Below are 18,341 nucleotides of genomic sequence, written 5' to 3'. Positions count from 1 at the left end.
GCAGGTCAATTTCTCTTCAGAATGTGGTGATGTTAGGGATGGGGAGTACAACTATCAGTGTAGGAACAGCTTGAGGGGCATTTGAAAATTTACAGCACATTTTCAAGCCCAGCACCTCCACTGTGGCTCACACTGGTCTAATTTGAAGAGCAGATTAGAAATCACCTTTTTTCCTAAAGCTTTTCAGTGGCTCCTCTTGCAGGGCTAAGAACAAAAATCCTGCAATATCCTCCAGAGCCCTATCTGGTCTACTCTTCGTTAAGCCTCATTTTCCACCATGTTCTCCATTGTCTATGGAAGGTTACTTCTTCCTTCAGGACCCCTGACAGTATCTTCACATTCTAAGTCCCTCTGCCTGAAATGTGCTTCCATCCTTTATTTAACTAGTTCATTCAATCAAAACGCAGTACAACATCTTTGTCCTCACAGAGGTCTCTTCTAACCTCTCTTACTACATCAAACCGTGCTTCATATAAGCTCTCATAAGTCAATGGAGTCGCAGAGTCAGACAAGACTGAGCAACTGGACTGAACTGAACTGAAAACCATGTAGCCTCTTCTTTGTAGTCCTTAATTACAGTCACAGTTTTACATTTAAGTATACAATGATTTGGTTATTTATTTATTTTGCTCTCTGGACTAGAACATAATCTACCTGAGTGCAGAGAACATGCTGGTTTCTGTCCATCAGCGTCAGTGCGGAGTTAGTTGATCAGATGACCTGCCTTCACGTATCTATGACTATGCCATTGCTGTTTACTTGCTAAGTTGTAGCCAACTGTTTGTAACCCCATGGGCTGTAGCCCACCAGGCTTCTCTGTCCATGGGATTTCTCATGTAAAAGTACTGGAGTGAGCTGCCATGTCCTTCTCCAGGGGAGCTTCCTGATCCAGGGATCTAACCTGGGTCTCCTATTTTGCAAGTGAATTCTTTACCACTTAGCAACCTGGGAAGCCCATCTATAACTATATTCCTATTCTATAAATTAGAAAAATGGACTCAAAATATGTGCATTGCATGAGGTCACCAAGTGGTTATGCATTGACTGTAAGCTTTATTTTTAAATTTATTCACGCTTATCTTTCAAAAATATCCAATCGCTTAATTTACCCTCTTATTTCAAAAGATTGCCACTATATTGAGTTGATTTTTACATTTCCTGTGCTTCTCTCTCACGAGTGTAAAAATAAAAAACTTCTCATTTCATATTTTTAAATTTAAAGCATTTTACTCTTACTTCCAGAAAATAATGGTAAAGATTATTTTGATCATTTTTTCTAAAGTCTTTCATTTGTGTGAGCATTGCAAAATATTCAAACAGTACAGAAATTACTGACTAGCATTTGGATATATGTTTATAGGTTTTTGAATAATTTATTTAAAATTTAACTTTAAACAATCACTTCAGTGATTGTCAGTTTAAAAAGTAATTACCTGTAATTTTGCCATGTTTTTGCAGCATGAAAAGCATTTTTCCTACCATCCTAACTTTTGTTTTATGTCTACCTCTGAATGGATAAACTAGACAAGACTAAACACATTATACCAGTGTGCTCTGAAAGCAGTCTTATTGATGTTGAAGCTTTTTAAGGAGTTCAAAAAATGAAAGTAATGGGCTTTGTCATGCCACCAGAAACAAAGTGGTTTTAGTTCTTAAAGAACTGCTTAGAACAACATGGCAAGCAGTACAATCAAATTATTTTGTCTGCTTGTCTAACATGAAGGCAACATTATCAACTGACATCCTGCAGCTCTGAGATAAGACTCTGGAGAAAGGCCTGGGAAAACTGTTTATCTTATAGGAGACAATGATTAGGTAATTTGGACATTTCATATTTAATAAAAACTATTTAAATCAGAAACCATCAGACCTTCACTGATGGGACTTACAAATGTATTGTACCCTCTGTCTGTCTCCAAAAAGTGATTGAATCCCTTTCATTTTTAAGAAGTACTCTTTAAAATGAAGGAAGCGTGTTAAATGCTTGGAATTACTTTTAAATTAAACCATACAGCTGACACGAATAAAAGGGGACCTCCTAAAGTGCTCTGTAATGATAGGGAGAGCAACCAGCTAGCACAACACTTGACTTGTTTTTCCACAGTAGGTTTGATCTGTGCTGCAGTGAAAATATTGAAAATGATTTCTGGTCTTCACTGATATCACAAATCATAATTTGCATAAAGCTATAGGAGTAATCAAAGATCCATTTGTGTGGTGAATCATATGTGCATAAGCCCCTCCAGGAAATGTTCACTGTTTTATAATCAGTCCCGCAAACATTCTTCCTTCATCTCCCATCTTATTAACAGCGTGCAAAGGAGAAAAAGATGGGATCAGATGTAAAAAAGAAAAAAATGACGTTAGAAAGCAAGGCAGGCTTACTTTTTAAGACCAAAAATTTACTTGCTATACTGATTCCATTTCAAGTGATCTGTATTTCATGAAGTAATCATAGAAATTGCTTTTCTCACAGCAAAAGGCTTTTTGAAACTTCAAATCAAAATGTGAAATGCAAAACTTTGAACTCTTATGCTGAATAAATCATAATAATTAAGATCTCATTCTTCAAGAAATCACATTATACAGGTGAATAGGAACCAAGGAAAATTGTTTTCACTCTTTCTAATAAGAGTCACTTCATCTCTGATTTAGTTTTACACTGAGGTGTGTGTGTATGTGTGCATGTATGTGTACATATCTGAATTCCAAAACATGTGAGGAAAAAGTAATTTCTCCAGGGAGGAGAGACATTTGCCGACATTGTGAGTTTTATGGAAAAAAGTCCTGTGACTTAATAATTGTAGTTCCATTTTAGCATGTTGTATAAGAATGCTTTAGTGTAACATTCTAACTCAATGTATGAGAGCAATTACTGGTGCTCCTGAGGCAGAAAAAAAAGAACACGCATAAAATTTAGCTTCAGTTTTTGACATAATTATGTCTTTGGTCAGGTTTTGTCTGTTTTGGATGTGTAATCTGGCTTAAATTACATTTCTATTATTTTTCCTATCATTGTATCTTTCCTGTTTTAGTAAGAAAATCCAAAGTAGGAGGGCCAAGAAGAATTATAAACTCACTGAAAACTGGAATCCTTCTTATTGTAAAATATTGATAAATATCCATGTGTGTGCATGCTCACTTGTGTCTGACTCTTTTCAACCCCATGGACTTAACCCGCCAGGCTCCTCTTCCCGTGGGATTTCTCAGGCAAGAATACTAGAGTGGGTTGTTATTTTCCTCCCCAAGTTGGGATCTTCCCCACCCCAGGGACTGAACCCATATCTCCTACATTGTAGGTGGATTCTTTACCACTTGAGTCACCTGTGAAGCCCATTAATAAACAGAAACCTCAATTAAATAGGAGAACAGTAGGGGGATCTCCCAGATCCTATGACTATAACAAAGTCCATGAGGAAGAAGAAAGATTTCTTTCCTAACAATGACTCAGCCACTGAAAAGCAATTGACTCCTTGTATACTGTAGTTTTCCCAACTTCCTTTTCCTCCCTCTAGAGGGGTTTTAGTTCTCCTCTTGCCATATGGGGACTTGCACATGACTTGACATGGCTGCAGACCCTAAACTGCTGTTCTCCATTGATCCCAAATAAACCCATCTTTGCTGGAGAAATACCTGTCAGTCTATTTGTTTCAAGTCAACATAATGAAAAAAATAATAAGCATTTTAAAACATGTTGATAGAGAGATAGCTGGATAGATAGATGAGAGATGGATGGATGGATGGATGGATGGATGGGTGGATGATTAATAGGCAGATAGATAGGATACGATAGGATAGCTAGATGTTAGCTAGGAAAGCAGGAAAGGGAGAGGAGCATGAAGAAGAAGAGGGAGTTGTGAATCATGAGAACATTTTCCTTTGAGATTTTTAAAGTATATTCTCCTTTGAGATTCTTGCAAATATGTACTTACTGAACAATTTTAAATATTATGATTTTTTTTATCATTTTCATTGCAGTTTTCTCCTGCCTTTGAGAAACTGACAACTTCATTGTTAGATTATTTTGGCCTACATATGCTGCATCTTTAGGGTGTCCTCTAACTGTAAGTAGTATTATTTATAATATAAAATTACAAAACACTACCTAAGAATAAAAATACAGGTATCCAAATGAATTTGAACAAGGTCCTAAAGAACAAAAGTGTTACGATAAAATGATTGATGGTAAGTGTTTTAATCAAATGATTCAGTTCAGTTAGTTCAGTTCAGTCACTCAGTAGTGTCCAACTCTTTGTGAACCCATGGAATGCAGCACTCCAGGCCTCCCTGTCCATCACCAACTCCCAGAACTTTACTCAAACTCATGTCCATGGAGTTGGTGATGCCATCCAACCATTTCATCCTCTATCATCCCCCTCTCCTCCCACCTTCAATCTTTCCCAGCATCAGGGTCTTTTCAAGTGAGTCTGTTCTTCACATGAGGTGCCCAGAGTATTGGAGTTTCAGCTTCAGCGTCAGTCCTTCCAATGAATATTCAGGGCTGATTTCCTTTAGGATGGACTGGTTGGGTCTCCTTGATATCCAAGGGACTCTCAAGAGTCTTCTCCAACACAACACCCCCCAAATGTTTATCATAATTACACAACAGAAAATAAAAAATGGTTTAAACCTTTTCAATTGTTCATATAATAACTAAAGAGTAGGCTAGAAATGGCATCACTGACACAATGGATATAAGTTGGAGTAGGCTCTGGGAATTGGTGATGGACAGGGAAGCCTGGCGTGCTGCAGTCCACGGGGTCACAAAGAGTTGGACATGACTGAGCAACTGAACTGAACTGATGGATGTAAGAGAGCTGGGAATGAGCATAAGTGCCATTATAACCATCTTTCATTTTAGGGAATCATAAATCTTGTCTATATTGATAATTGCAGTTAAACATTACTTCTCTTAATATTTTTTATGTTTCTAATCTTAAAATGAAACTTTAAGTAATAATATATCTTATACGAGGAAAAAAAATATACCATACCATAACAATTCCTTCAATTTCTCCTCCAATTTTTCAACTTCTCTTTGAGTCAAATAAAATAGCATTAAATATGAACCATCATCCTATTTTACTAAACCTATTCTTCCCTAGCTATATGTCCTTTAGCTATGTGTATTCTGAGAGAGATTCTTCAAATGATGTTCTCCTAACCTTGACCGTAGTCCTCTGTGTTTGAATACTGTGAGACATTTTCTTTCTTGTATTTTTTTTTTACTTTGCTTTTTGTATTGCTTAAATATTTAATGAAAAAATAATTTCAAGAGTGGTCATTTTTATTTTTAAATGTATCAACTACTTTGAAAACCTTTATTTACATAGGTTTCAAAGTTTTTTAAACTCTACCAAGATTAAGTTTCAAGAAAATCTTCTAAAAGTCTCAGAGCTCACTTTCATACTTTTCATGTTAGTAAATTGGTACCACCTTTTCAGGAGATAATTTGGCAGCATTCATCACAACATAGGATTATAATACTTTGTCCCAGGTATCCCAGTGTAAACCCTACATTTGGAAATCAAATTTTATATCAAACTGTACTAATGGTCACCTTATGTGATGAGAAAAAAAAAACCCTGAGTACCACCAAATGCTCATATATGCAGAAGTGGTTACATAAACTTGCTATATCCATATGGAAAATAAACAATTTTGTTATTCAAAATGTAAACAGATCTGTATGCACATATGTGGAATGTGCCCCAAGAGGTACATAAGTGGGAAAAATCAAGGTGCACAACAGTGTGCAGAGTTTGATTCATATTTTGGAAATAAAATGTATGTGGTATTTAAAAAGACACATACAAAGAGAGAAATAGACATAAGCCTTTTAGTAATTATTTTCCACCTTGAGGGGGCTTCCCTTGTGGCTCAGCTGGTAAAGAATCTGCCTGCAATGCAGGAGACCTGGGTTTGATCCCTGGGTTGGGAAGATCCCCTGGAGAAGGGAAAGGCTACCCACTCCAGTATTCTGGCCTGGAGAATTCCAGGGACTGTGTAGTCCTTGGGGTTGCAAAGAGTCGGACCTGACTGAGTGACTTGCACTTTCCACATTGAGGGATTCACAATGAAATTTATCAGTTAACTTGGAGGTCTAGGAAAAGCAGCAGATGGAAACTTTCCTTTTTAATTTTAATACTTTTTAAAAAGGCAATATGTGTACAATAAAGTATGTAAAATTAAATACAAGGCTTACTAAGTACTTGAAGTAGGAAGTGGCAACCCACTCCCGTATTCTTGCCTGGAGAACCCCATGGCCAGAGGAGCCTGGTGGATTATGGCCCATGGGATCTCAGAGTTGGACATGACTGAGCAACTAAGCATTAATAAGTACTATAAAATGAGTAACAATATCTTCCATAGAACATCTTTCATGTAATTATATCAATAACTTTGGCACTGAATTGTAAACTGCACATTTCTGTGCTCTGTTGGTTTAGTAATCATTTCAGTTATATATGTTTACTAAAGAAAAAAAGAATCTGTGTCTAGAAAAAGTGTTTTTTATCTGTGTGATAAAACATTATCTATAAGATAGTAGCAAGTCAGATGTTCCTATCTCATCTTTCTTGAGTCAACCCTCCACTTTTCTCTAGAAGAAACTGCTAGCCTTACATCAACTCATTTACTTCTTTTTTTAATTGTTTTAGTAACTCTGAAACATATTATTTTGTCTTGCTTCTTTAATTCAAAATTGTATTTATAAGGTTAATTCATACTGTTTACTTAAAGTTTACTTAAATTGTAATTGCTATGCAACTTGTATGAACATTGTACAATCTATTCACTCTACTGTTGACAGACATTTTTGTTGTTTCCAGTTTTGGGGTACTAAATATAAAGCTGTCTTAAATAATCTTGTATATGAACATATTCATGTTTTTCTCTAGCCCATGTATTTCTCTTATATCTATAGGAATGTATGGAGGAGGAAATGGCAACCCACTCCAGTATTCTTGCCTGGAAAATCCCATGGATGGAGAAGCCTGATGCAGGCTACAGTCCATGGGTCGCAAAGAGTCAGACATGACTGAGTGACTTCACTTTCACTTTATAGGAACTAAGTTATGCATATATACATTTATTTAACTTTACCAGATAACTCAAACATTTTCCAAAGTTATATTAATGTACACTCTCACCAACAATTTATGAGAGTTGTTCCCATTATCAACAGCTTCACCAATACTTGGTATTACCTGATTTCCCTCTCCCTCTCCTTCATCTTCCCCCTTTGCCTCTTTCTCTTGTCTCTCTTTCTTCCTCTCTCCCATCAACCAAGTATAAAAAATGAAACAAAAAATGATGTTAAAATAGAAACCAAAAAGTTGCAGTGCCTCCTAAATCAAATACCAGGGGTCCCTGTGAGTGTGTATCTGCTTCTGAACTCCCTATCATTTTCCATCATACTACTTAATTTTGTATACCTTTCATAAACATTATAATAAGCTTTGTTATTTGATAAACTAAATACTTCAAACTCCCCTGCCTTAGAACGAATGTCTTGTATCTTTGCATTTCTATAAAACTGTAGAACCAGTTTCTCAGGATGCTTTTAGGTGTCTTCAATATAGTCTGCAATGCTGTTATTCTACCTTAAATTTTATTTTGTTTCAAATATAGTCAGAAATTATCTGGGCCTATAAGACATTTATTTTATTTTGTTTTTTTCCCTCAACCTTCTTCATATGAAAGTATTTTAGGATTAAAGTAAAAGAGGAGAGTGAAAAGGTTGGCTTAAAACTCAACATTCAGAAAACTAAGATCATAGCATCTGGTCCCATCCCTTCTATTTCCCCAAATAGATGGGGAAACAATGGAAACAGTGACAGACTTCATTTTTAGGAACTCCAAAATCACTGCAGACGGTGACTGCACCCATGAATTTAAAAGATGCTTGTTCCTTGAAAGAAAAATTATGACCAACCTAGACAGCTTATTAAAAGGCAGAGACATTACTTTGCCAACAAAAGTCCATCTAGTCAAAGCTGAATATTCATTGGAAGGACTGATGCTAAAGCTGAAACTCCAATATTTTGTCACCTGATGCGAAGAAATAACTCATTGAAAAAGACCCTGATGCTGGGAAAGATTGAAGGCGGGAGGAGAAGGGGACAACAGTGGACAAGATGGTTGGATGCCATCAATGATTCAATGGACATGAGTTTGAGTAAACTCCAGGAGTTGGTGACAGACAGGAAGGCCTGCTGTGCTATAGTTCATGGGGTCATAAAGAGTCAGACACGACTGAGCAACTGAACTGAACTGAACTGAAAAGTGATATATTAAAACGACTTGAATTTCAAATAAGTAAAAAACTAAACATAATTTTTATGGTAAAATACACCTAATTTCTAACTAATTCAATCCCCTAACCAAAAAGAAAAACCAACCAAAAGTCACTTACTAAACTAAAACTTAAATGTGCATTTTACTTACCTATTTTTCCTTTGCTTTTTTTGAAGATGTCACATAACCCACAAATATTACAATGACTTAGATTCCTTTTTTTTTTTTTTGAAAAGAAATTTATTCGTGTTCAAAGGCAACAAGAAATTATTGTAAAGGTTATTGAACTGAAATTTGTATTATTTTTAGTTTTTAAAACAAGAACATGCTTATATTTCAATTTTGAAATATATCCTCTTAACTATATTTTCTTCACTATAAGTTATATTTAGGTGGACAAATTATAAGAAGAATAATAGAAAATATCTCTGGTAGTAATAGAAAATATGCTGATAAACTATGAATAACATTTTATTTTTTTTAATTTTATTTTATTTTTAAACTTTACATAACTGTATTAGTTTTGCCAAATATCAAAATGAATCCACCACAGGTAAAGGAATCTAAGTCAGTCACATGTATACCTGACTTAGATTCCTTATTTCTGTTGATCCATAATTCTCTACATAGAATCACTAATTTCTCTACTTTTTTCCTTTAACAAGATCTAATAGGAATCAATGTTTTATTTATAGTTATTCTTTATATATTCCTTAACTTTGAAAGAGATACAAAAATTTATTTGAGAGCCTTTTTCTGTACTAATTCATATTCATTCTCCTCTAAACCACTATAGGATTTAAACATGCTCCCAATATTCCATTTTCACTGATCATTCCACACAACAGCATCGTAATTGGTTGCATTTATGATCATCTACTCAAAAGCAGAGACATTACTTTGCCAACAAAGGTCCGTCTAGTCAAGGCTATGGTTTTTCCTTTGGTCATGTATGGATGTGAGAGTTGGACTGTGAAGAAAGCTGAGCGCCTAAGAATTGATGCTTTTGAACTGTGGTGTTGGAGAAGACTCTTGAGAGTCCTGTGGACTGCAAGGAGATCCAACCAGTCCATTGTGAAGGAGATAAGCCCTGGGATTTCTTTGGAAGGAATGATGCTAAAGCTGAAACTCCAGTACTTTGGCCACCTCATGCGAAGAGTTGACTCATTGGAAAAGACTCTGATGCTGGGAGGGATTGGGGGCAGGAGGGAAAGGGGACAACAGAGGATGAGATGGCTGGATGGCATCACTGACTCGATGGACGTGAGTCTGAGTGAACTCCGGGAGTTGGTGATGGACAGGGAGGCCTGGCATGCTGCAATTCATGGGGTCGCAAAGAGTCAGACACAACTGAGCGACTGAACTGAACTGAATCACATAAACTGATAAAGCTCATCATTTCTAAAAATAATAGTACCTAAAAATATTTTATTTCTGAAATGCACTTACTTAATACCTACCATTTGTATACTTCCCATATAAAATATATATTTCATACGCTAATCATTTCAAGCAATCAGTGTACTTTGCATTATATGCAAAAGACAGAAATCATACCAAGATATTTACAATTAAAAGAAAAACTCCTTAATTATCCTTAATCATCCTATGTTTCATGCACTCTTTTTTCTAGATACTATCAGTGTTGACAGTTTGGTGTGTATTCTCTCATGAATTCACAAATATTTATGCATGAAAGATTATTTATAATAATATTTTGTACAAAATTACATAAATATTTTATTTGTAATATTGCATGTTGTAGATCTATAATATTGTGAACACATATTGTATACACTGTGTATATATGTTATATATTAAATGTAATATTAGCTATGTATGTTTGAAGACATACTGTAAGAACTTTTTAAATCATAGAGTTTTATTTAACATAATATGGTCAATATTTTCCATATATGCGCCCAGTTCTTTCAGATCATCACCAACTATTCCAAAGTATGACTAACTTTATTTCCCAATCTTTTTTATCTCCATCTTGTAACCACTTTCTCAATTCAGATACACTGCCTTTGACCACCAATCGCCCCCTATACACTTAGTTCCAGTGTCAACAGTTTCTACTTACACTGCCAATGCTTCATATTCAACTTTATTTAAAATATGCAGCTTAGCTATATTGTTTGCTTACTTGTCTCCTTTTTTAGAGAGAGAGTTATGCTTGTGGTTTCTATTTTTTTAAGTTGTAACACCACTGAAAAATAGACTATAGAGATATGCTTGAAATATTACCTTTATCTCCCTTTTATTTAGAATGTCAAACGTGGTCTCCCCAAGGAAATAAGGTTTGTACTTGATAAATTTGGGCTTCCCTGGTGGCTCAGGCGGTAAAGTGTCTGCCTGCAATGCGGAAGACCCGGGTTCAATCCCTGGGTTGGGACGATCTCCTGGAGAAGGAAATGGCAACCCACTCCAGTACTCTTGCCTGGAAAATTCAACGGACTGAGAAGCCTGGTAGGCTACAGTCCATGGGGTCACAAAGAGTCAGACATGACTGAGTGACTTCACTTTACTTCACTTGATAAATTCAGTTTCTATATATAAAATAACAGAATTACAGAAATGTTTTCATATAGTTAATTTATTATGATTAATCTAATTCTCATCTTGAACAGTTTGTTAATTAGAAGTTGGCATATATTTAAAAAACAAAGTAAGACCTTTTTTCTATAATTTTTAAAAGGTTAAATATATCATCTAGCAAAGTTGTTTCATGTATTTAATCCAACTTTTCTTTTACTAGTTAGTTGATGAAATGCTATTTGGAAGAGAAATCTGAAATATAAATATTTTTTCTTGTCTCTTTTTGTTAAAAACAAGGGACATAGTTACTTGAACTTACAAATATATTCAAAATATAATTGTTTCTAATGCTAGTCAAGCTTCTACTGCTGATAAAAAAAAAAAAAAAGACTACAGCACCTTAGGTATAACTCTGACAGTCTTTGCTAGTTAAAATTGAAACTCACAGAGCATGACCTGTCATCTATCTCTCTCTCTGTCATGAATCTTTGCTATTACTAATTTTCCACAAGCAATATAGTAACCTTAGGGTTGATTAATTAGCTGTTGGTTTATGTATTTTACAACATTAATTGTGAAAGCCCTCACTGTTACTTCATGGTTTGATTAACCTTGTTAGTGTGTAGAATTAGAAATGGAGACGCCTCGTTAGATTGTCTCTCTGACATTTTAAAAGGATTTTAACTTGTTAGCCGGAGCACAGTACTTCTATACTATTTTTAGAAGTTCAGTACCCTTCATATCAGTACATAATGGTCTGCTTTTGATAATCACTGCTTTTGGATGGTTGTTTCTTCCCTCCACACTAACAGGTTATTTCCCCATGCTTTAACCAAAATTTTCTTTTGTATTGGGTGTGAATTATTTTTAATCTACTACAGTAAGTTTTAAAGTCTGAATTGAATCACCCTAGAAACTCAAGTTTTAAAAGAGACTAAATTCATATCTTTCTTAGCCTGTTCTCTGAGGATCTCCTAAACATTTTGAGACTAAAAATTCAAACAGAATAAGCCAGGTCATTTCAATCGCTAAATAATTTCCTACATGTTAAACATCTTTGGTAATTTCTTGAACTGCGTCACCATAAAAATGTCTATTTATTTATAAATGCCTGTATCATCTCAGTGCTAGTGTTTGCAACAGAAAAAACTAACTTCTAAAGTAACTTAAAATGATTAAGGTGTAACTGGACTCCAAAAAGAAAATGACTTAAAAATAGATTGCATAATTTTCTTCTCAAATTCTTCTGATGTTTGTAGAGCTCATTTATTACCCTTGATTTCAATACTGAGAAGTATTTATTTTTTTTTAGAAAAGCCAAATACTTAATTACCCATAATAAACATAAAAGATAGTGGTCTTATCTATCCAAATTAAAAACAAAATGTATTCTATAAGATCATATACCAAGACACTTGGTGATTAATATTATACTAACTCATAAGAGCTCACAAATAGAATATATTTGGTTAAAAGTCTAATTAAAAGAATGCAAAATATCCTTAGGTCAAAATTAACATTTAAGATTTTAATGAGATTTTTCACTCCATAAATATGTGTTGATTGATCAAGGCTTCTTTTTCTTTCTAGACTTAAAAAGAAAGTCAAGATTGATCTTGTCGTTTGTTTTGCAGGCCTCACATTGCTTCCCCTTACTTTGATTTCTATCCCTAACCTGACTAGCAATACATGAAAGTAACATGAGACCTCTGTGTAGCTGAATGGAGATGCTGTGCCCATATTTTATGAGAGAAGCAAGATGCCAGGATATTGAATTAATTAAAGCATGGCAGTGCCACTTCCATCCCTGTACTTATATCTTACTTCACAAAATGTAATGTTAGCTAGTGTTTATGAATTGTTTTCATTTCTATTTATGGAATCTATGTGTATGTAGGTATGTGGGGGTTCTGTTTGTGAGTGTGAGTGTTGTGTGTGTGTGTGTGTGTATTTTCAGTATGCAAGTTCAATTCTTGATAGTCTTAGGTAAGGGCTACTTTGTACCCTATAGCTCTTTCTTACACCCTTTTCCTTAACATAAGGCTAACATTTTATGATTCACTTCTCCATTGCTTTTTCAATTTTATTTCTGATCTTGATTGTGAAGAGAAGAAGATTCTTTCATCTCGTCACCCTTTCACAATATGATAGCTCTCTTCCCCACTAGTAACATCTTCAAAAAAAATTCCCAGAGCATCTTAACTTCTAATCTCCCCCTGCTCATGTCCCAGTCAGGGGTTGTCTTTATGTCTCATTCTCGTAAAAGTAAAGAAATGACAATGCAGTTTCTCTATATTAGGTTAATCATTTTAGCCTAAATGATTGCTTTGGTTTAAACTATATATTCATTTTTTTCTAAAACTTGTATACTTTCCAACTAGAAACTATTAATGCACTGTGCTTTTATTTTTACCTGTTCACCAAGTATTTATTAACCCTAACAATATACCAGGCACAGTGAGGAGCAGTAGAAAAAGAAAAAATATATAATAACAAAGAGAAGCCATTTATACCTTAAGTGAATATAGGCCACATGCCTTGAGTTTCTAAAAGAGTTTCTCCATAAGTAAGGATGGTTTTCTGAAGAGGTTATATACCCTCTTCCAATAACCAATATTTTATATTTCACAATAATTAAGGATATTTTGGGAAATTATATATGATTAGATTAGATATCTAATATAAAATTAGATTAAAATTATTTATTTTTCTAAATAATTAGATTGATCTTCTAATTTTGAAGACTGTTCATTTCACTTGTTATTAAGTTAGAAATAGCATTTGAGGTAGTAGGATGAATAGTTTTATGAAAAATCATTTTCTTTTCAAAAGTTTTCTAATATTCATATTTATAACTTTGTAGTGATTATTTGTAGGCTTATTCTTATTTGGCTTGAGGAAAAGATTTTGTTCATATGAACTGAAAAAATTAAAAACTTTGATACTATATATAAAAATTTATAACTTAAAGATACAGCCTTTATGCTTAAATTCAGATAAATAAGGAACACATTTTAATAAGTTGTCATTCAGATTAATTCCAAACCCTCCTAACTCTGTGCATGTATTTCCACAAAGGTCAGTTCTTACAAGGAAATAATTTAATATAGATGAAACTTGTTAGCCCCAACATCACGAACTAAATTTTCTCAAACCATAGTTAGCTAAAGCTAAATGCAAGAAAGCAAAAATTATAACACCATTTTTATTAATAGCAAATGTTACTTGATCTTAGTTTCTGGTGTTCATTAAATAGAAAAGTAAAAACTACTTCATGTTCATCTAATACATAAATTTTAGGTATCCAGGCAAATGTTACCATTTACAAGGAATTAATAAAAATATTTTAATTTTCTAAACATCTTAACATTTTACCAGTTTAGAGATGCTGTGCTGAATTCTGCTTGTTACTGTCTTACAGTAAAGGGCTCATTACACCAGTGAAGATTTCTATAATTTACAGACTTGTATACCAGATTCTCTCCATCTTGAAGCCTCAATCATGAGAACTTTCCTCTTACCTTCCTAAGGATTTATCATCCTATTTTTTTGAGTCATCTTGTCAGACTAGATGCTAAAAAGAAGGCCCGACAGTATACAAGTTTTATGTGCTTTCAATTATTCAGCTGTCTGTCATCTTATGTGGAATCTGGACAACCCAGATCAAGTGAAATGCAATAATAAGTAGCAGCAACAAGTAAACCCACCCCCATGATAGGCACAGGATAGAAAAGGTGTTAGGAGCATGCTATTCAGTAACAGGAGAGCCACACTAACTTCTAATCTTACAAAGGGATTTGTATTGAGACCTGAAATAACAAATTCTAATTACACTGGCACACCCATATCTCTCTGCAACAGAAGGTTTTGAAGCCGGAGGATCTTTCTACCAATCTTACAAATAATTAAATGGTACTTCAAAATTATCTGATTCCAAAAAAAAACCATGATATAACACAGGAAACAGAGCTTTGGTGATGCCATTATTTTGGATAAGGAAAAGTTCTTTCCTCCTTTTCAAAGCATTTACCTTGTGGTCCCCCTGCCTTTCCAGCTCTTCATTCTCTCCACAAGTTCAACTGATCCTGCCAAGGTACTGGTGTCATAATTTCTCCAGGCTCTATCCAAATGCATTTCTTCTTTTCATTCTATACTTGTTCCCTCACAATTTAATGCATATCCATGTCCTCAATTGTTCTCTACAGCTATCTCTCCAGAGCTTTAGATTCATAATACCCTAATTACTTGAAATCTTTTTTTAATATCATGGCTGCATGTCAAGTCCAAAATGTCCAAAACTGAGCCCAACTGAGACCATGAGCTCCAAAAGATCTTTAGTAAATTATGCTTTTTCCTCCTGGAATTATTTCTCCTGCCATCTTCCTCTTGTTATCTCCTGCATATTCATTAATCTCATCAATTTCTAGGTCTTCTTAGCAAGACCAAATTCTCTTGAATTCTCACTGGACTCTGATATCCCCTTTAGATGCTCTATCAAAGTGACAAGTTAAATGAAATAATTACACACTAAGAAATATAACATTGGTCTTTATCACATCAGTGTCAATACCAAGGGGCTGATACTTTGTCTATGAGTGCTCCTCATTATATTTTCTATGTCCAGCATAGTGCTGGACCAGAGGACAATAATCAAAAATATTTGTATAATAAATGAGAATGGATAAATGAATAGACCAAACTGCCACTAAAGTTTGATTAAAGAAAAAGCAAAACCTTTATTGAATATTATTTTAACTAGAAGGCATGATCAATGTGAAAATCAGATGGTTTACAAAAAACATTTATTTTACTCATCAATGACCAAACTGCTCACAAAATTTAAGGCAAAATTCAAATCAGTCACTTCCTCTTTGAGATGAGGAATGCCTTGATAATGAAAAATTTCACCTGAATAGTGGCTATCACTTGAAAGTAAAGCTGATAATGTTATTTTGTTTTCAAATCTCTAGTGATGATTTCTGTTACACAAATGTAAAGATGTTATTATAAAAGACAATATGCTTGATGAATATTAATCATATGGAAACACAAGTATAAAAGAAACTTAATAGTAATAAGTTTTAGCAACAATAGTAATAATATAGTAGTTTTGGATGTGATAATTCAACCAAGCAACATACACTTTTGCAGTCTCTACCACAGAAAAAAACTAAATGTTCTAGGTATGATCTCCATCATGTCTTAAGCATGGTTCCCACAAACACTACAGATGAATGAGACTTGTGGGGAACATCTCAAGCATATACCATTCTTAGTCTGAAAAGCAATTGAAATGATAATTCATACTCAATGATTCTATAGCTCATAGTATTCCTTCCATAAATAAATACAGTCTTTGGATAGTAAGACTCATAAACATTTATCTAAAATGTTTAAATTTATCTAAAATTTATCTAAAATGGCCACATATCCCAGAAACATTCTATTTGCAAATATTCAACTACTTATTATATCACATGACCTGACTTTCATTACAAGAATATGTTCACCTATATGAAAGAGCATTAAAGACAGAAAACAAACAAACAAAAACTAAGGCATCCAAAACAGGCTTATTTATAAGTTTGATACTTAAAACTTAAGATGTATTCATTTGACAAATTAAGATTAATTCATTTGGTATTTAGAAGATGGTTCAGATTTAAGTTACTTTTCAATGCCAATGTTTGACTTAATTTATCAGAACTGTAAGCATTCCGGGAAAAAATATTAACATTATAAAGTCAGAAACTTGTTGTTATGATGTACATCAATGTAATGGAATGTCGATTTTCAAATAGAATGAGAATAAAATAAAAACACACAGAAAACACTGAATGTGCCTTTTATCCCAATATATTGACTTTAGAAATGATACTTTCTCTCCAAATTAAATGTTTCACTATTTTCATAAGGATTTTTCTGTCATTTCTTTAGTTCCCAGATAATCATTTTTGTTGCAAAGTTCTAGAGAATTTTTGGCTTTGACCCATTTATAGCCATTTTGGATAAGGATAAAGGCAAGAAAAGTTTGAAGAAAATAGGCTTATCTTACATGTGAAATAAAATCATTATGTAAGAGGACATTTGATGTTTCTTAAGATATCTGACTAAAGTTATGGCTGGCATGGTGACGATGAAACCCATAAATGTCAAAGGATAAGAACCCTAGGCCAGTTATATAGCCTTTTTATCAGGATCTTAAGTCATTACCAAAAATTACCAGGTAATAACACTTTGGAATTTTGGCCAATAACTACTTCATTCCTATATCTGTTTCAAAGTCTTATGGAGCTACAGCAAATAAAATTGTGTTTTGACTAATGATATTCAGCACTTATCTTTTCTATCTCACTTTAAAATCATCATATGTAAATGATCAAAGTCCTCATAATACAAGATATAATGTTTCTGAATATTTCACAAAAATATTCATAACAGAAGAGGTAACTTTGTGAAGTTAAAAGTTCTCTTGAATTTCATTATAACAATTGAACATACAACAAAGATTGGTATTAACAATACAAAATATTACATATAGAATAAACAACAAGGTCCTCCTGTACAGCACAGAGAACTATTTCAATTTCCTGTGATAAATTATAATAGAAAAGAGTATGTAAAACAATGTATATATGTGTAAAACTAAATAACTTTGCTGTACAGCAGAAATGAACACATTGTAAATCACCTATACTTCAATAAAATAATTTTTTAAATGATAGATATATGTTAATAACTAAAACTAGAAAAAAGAGTAATATCACAGGGGAAAATGAAACGATTATCTTAATAGTAGATACTAGCAGATTTGACTTAGAACTACCCTTGATTTTGGTGAGAAAATGAATTATTACTTGTTTAAACCAAAAATATGAAAAAAATTTACCTTGTGTTTGAGTAAATTTTGCCACACACTGTGAAAAATGGGACTCTAAAACATGTTATTGATCCAGAGTTATAAAGAACTTAAGAATTAATTAGACTGGTTTACTGAATCTTGTTTCCATGTTTATTACATGTAAAATATTGGGTGCATTATAAAACTTTCCTTAAAATCATCTGTAAAATAAAGGTAATAACAATGCCTAAGTACATTATTATGAGAATTAAATGAGGTAATCTAATATTAACTGTCTATCACAATGGCTTTTATATATAAAGATACAAGGAGGAACTATTTTTACTGTTAATGTTACTAAGGATTTTCTGAGACAATGAGAGATTCTGAATCTCCTTGAATTTCCATTTAAAAGCAGAGCCATGAAGAATAAATCCAAGACCGATAGACAACATTTACAATGTACCAAGAACTAGGACACAAATTATGAACAGATGGGCACAATAAAGGACAGAAATGGTATGGACCTAACAGAAGAAGAAGCTATTAAGAAGAGGTGGCAAGAATACACAAAACTATACAAAAAAGATCTTAATGACCCAGATAACCATGATGGTGTGATCACTCACCTAGAGCTGGACATCCAGGTATGTGAAGTCAA

Source organism: Bubalus kerabau, chromosome 1 (genome assembly GCF_029407905.1).
Source record: "Bubalus kerabau isolate K-KA32 ecotype Philippines breed swamp buffalo chromosome 1, PCC_UOA_SB_1v2, whole genome shotgun sequence".
Classification (NCBI taxonomy): domain Eukaryota; kingdom Metazoa; phylum Chordata; class Mammalia; order Artiodactyla; family Bovidae; genus Bubalus; species Bubalus kerabau.
Note: the sequence above shows the minus strand (reverse complement) of the source record.